The sequence below is a fragment of the Capsicum annuum genome, unplaced genomic scaffold, assembly GCF_002878395.1.
Source record: "Capsicum annuum cultivar UCD-10X-F1 unplaced genomic scaffold, UCD10Xv1.1 ctg73296, whole genome shotgun sequence".
NCBI classification, from domain to species: domain Eukaryota; kingdom Viridiplantae; phylum Streptophyta; class Magnoliopsida; order Solanales; family Solanaceae; genus Capsicum; species Capsicum annuum.
The window spans coordinates 1-3,492 of record NW_025883294.1 but is presented as its reverse complement, the minus strand read 5'-3'; the positions used below and the strand labels follow the sequence as shown (position 1 = coordinate 3,492).

At 30.8% G+C, this 3,492-nt stretch overlaps 2 non-coding genes across 2 annotated transcripts; both read right to left on the bottom strand.

The window, feature by feature from the left end:
• Window positions 1-2,496: 2,496 nt before the first annotated feature.
• On the bottom strand, window positions 2,497-2,570 carry TRNAW-CCA. The gene has a single exon. It is a non-coding gene; the product is annotated as a tRNA-Trp (tRNA).
• A 163-nt stretch (window positions 2,571-2,733) lies between these two features.
• Window positions 2,734-2,807, bottom strand: TRNAP-UGG. Its single transcript has one exon. It is a non-coding gene; the product is annotated as a tRNA-Leu (tRNA).
• Window positions 2,808-3,492: the final 685 nt, after the last annotated feature.

The following is a 3,492-nucleotide window of genomic DNA, read 5'->3' as shown; positions in this document are numbered from 1 at the left end:
ATCCTAATAAGGTCTTTCACTCGAAAGGAAAGTGCAAAAAAAGAAGGATCTAAGTTAAGCCAAATTTCTCATTACTATCCAAGAATTTCAATGTTTGAATCGAATACAAGAATACCAGCTACAGTACCTATTATCCAAAGAGGAATCCTTCCAGTAGTATCTGCCATTTACCCCACTTCCCTCCAGATTTAATCAAGTGGTCATGCTAGAGACATAAACAGTCATGGATAATTAAATTATGAGATCCTTCCGAATGAGCTAAGAGAATCTTATTTATTCTCTTTCTTTTTCTTAATTGAAGAAATAATTGGAAAATGAAACAACAAGTACAAAAATGAGTAATAAACCCTAGTAGAGACTTGTACGATTCAATTTAACATTTTATTTTTTCAGGTTTGATTGTGTCAGCTCTATAATTTAGATTAAGTTTATCGTTGGATGAACTATATTATGATATTGATCCCAAAAAAAGATGGTAGGTACAGCTAGGCCGTGAACAACCAACCATCGTACTGTAAAAATTGGATAGGTTCGATCTATAGTTATTAGGGCCTCCTAAAATGATCTACTAAATCCATTGAGTTGTTCTAGAGGATCAAAACGGCCAGTTATTAATGGAATTTCTTGTCGGCTCTTTGTAAAATACTTGTTCGGCCGAGGGCTTCCAAACACATCGTAAGCTAAACCGGTGCTGACAAATAACCAACCCACAATGAATAGGGAAGGTGTAGTAATGCTATGAATGACCCAGTATCAAAAACTGGTAATAATATCAGCAAATGAACGTTCTTCTGTGCTTTCAGATATGGTGAGCTCCACATATTCTTGTACAGTCAAAGAAGATTGATTCCGTAAAAGATGAGATCAGTAAATGACAATTCACTGAAATTTAATCTTTGTGAGATCGTCAACATTGTACCGAGGGCGTCTTTAGAGTATACTGAATTAGTATAGCTATCCTTCTTTTGACACAGCAATGCAATTTGAATTAGTATCAAAAGTAAGTACTAAAATAATTTCTTTTTTCCTTTACTTGTTGATGTAAAATCATCTCCCATTCAATAGGAAATTATTTCAATTCAATGAAAGAGATTCTCCTATTCCTATAATTTAAGTAGATGCGAGATATATAAATTCTCTTTTCATAGTTGTGGAAGCCGTTTTGTTGTTGGAATCCTTTTTTTAAAGAAGTTAATGGTCGAGTAAGAAATAAGAGTAGTAGATCATATTCGATGAAATAAAAAATAGAATAATTGGAATTAATAGTTGTGATGAATTGTTGTGGATATCGATCCAAAGGTTCTTTCTTGATCTAGCTACAAGGATGGGGAAGTGTGGAAGGATAAAATTTGTAACCTAATAGAAATTACTTGTTTTAGAATCTAGTTGGCCAAAATAAAGATTTTATCAAGTGATTGTGTGATAACTTTTTCTTCTTCTCCATCATTCAAGATATTATGTGAATTAATATATTACTGAATCTAATGATTTAAACTTAAATTAAAGTAAAAAGAAAAAGTTTTATAAGGTAACTTTTCGCTTTAAAATCAAAAATGGATTCGATACGATTCAACAGAATCTAAGAAATGATCAACTTCTAAAATTATTTCTATTTTGATTCTATAAAAAATTCAAGTTTCATTTTTGAATGAAGTTAGACGATACAACTCTTATTGGTTTAATAGTTTACCTAAGAGTTACTCAATGAATCGGTTGATTGGAATTGCGAGATGGATAGATGTTACAGATGATGAATCAATTTCTTTTATATGTCTAGTACTTTATCTTTGTTAGTGTTGTCTGCCTATAATGATAGATGAATCAAAAACTTTTCATTCAACTTATTCTTCCAATTTCAATTGAGATTTTTGTCTACCCTCCTATTTTATTTTTATTTTGCAAAATTTGAAACTTAGGTAAGTGATTTTTAAACATATGTATAAAAAGAACATATTTCATTAAATTTAGCCCCTTCATTCTTACTATAACTAGTTATTTCGGTTTTCTATTAGCGGCTTTAACTATAACATCAGCTCTATTTATTGGTTTGAGCAAGATATGACTTATTTAAATTGAATATTTAAAATGAACAATTCATAAAAAGAAATCCTTCTGTGGGATTATGTGTATTCTATATTTACTTACATTAACAATTGTCAATTCTTGTTCATTGTCATTGAGATTCAGGTCAATTCGGATTAATATTTAGGTATCGATATTACCTCTTTTTTTTCTCCTTTCAAACAAATAAAAATGATTGAAGTTTTTCTATTTGGAATCATGTTAGGTCTAATTCCTATTACTTTGGCTGGATTATTCGTAAGTGCATATTTACAATATAGGCGTGGTGATCAGTTGGACCTTTGATTAATTAACATCTCCTTTTTATTGACCTCCTCCTTTCTTTAATTCATAGGCACAAGAGATCAAATTTCGATTGTTGTGAAAGTTACTGAATGAATCTATTTTATTCTAATTCAATCTAAGAAGAAAAAACACGCTCTGTAGGATTTGAACCTACGACATCAGGTTTTGGAGACCCACGTTCTACCGAACTAAACTAAGACCGCTTTCTTATCAGAATAGATAAGACTGTAAAAAAAGGATTCTTTTCATAACCCCAATACATTTTGTATGCATATACTAGAATAGAATGATAAAAATAAAAGATTATGTCCAATTTGAGGCGATCTCAATTGATCCGTCGTTACTGCTCAAAGGAGCAGTAATAGGTAGGGATGACAGGATTTGAACCTATGACATTTTGTACCTAAAACAAACGCGCTACCAAGCTGCGCCACATCCCTTCAATTATTCCATAGTGTAATTATGGAAAATTCCTGTATTGTTTTCCACATGGTTATTTCCTCCATTGATATATACAAATTTTCTGCTCATTTCATCTTTTTGGTCTCACTTAACATATAATAGTAAAGGGAAAAGACTTCTCTTATATATTATATAGAAAATACTTATATACAACTATATACAATTATATACAAAATAAATATATAAATACAAAACCCGTCATAAAAATAAATTCGTATTCTTCAGAAATTCTCGGTAAGAAAGAATGAGATGTATTTTTTTTTGTCTTAAGAAAAGGAAAATCTTATTTCCAAAATCTTTGTACATTTCAATTTGAATTAGGAATTATGTGTCCAACTCTAAGCAGCCCGTAACTACATATGCATCTGATCATATATGTATTATCTATTCCAACAAATAATGCAAAAGAAGGAGGTTTTTCAATGCGAGATCTAAAAACATATCTCTCTGTGGCACTAGTACTAAGTATGCTATGGTTCGGGGCTTTAGCAGGTCTATTGATAGAGATTAATTTTTTTTTCCCGTATACGTTGACACTCTTTTTTTTTTCATTCTAGTTATTGTCATGGGAAGTAATGAAGAAAATTAGAGATTCAATCAAATATTGGTGATGAATCCCTCTCCCCCTCTTTTCTATTTTTTCCCTTTTTAGAATAAGGAGGA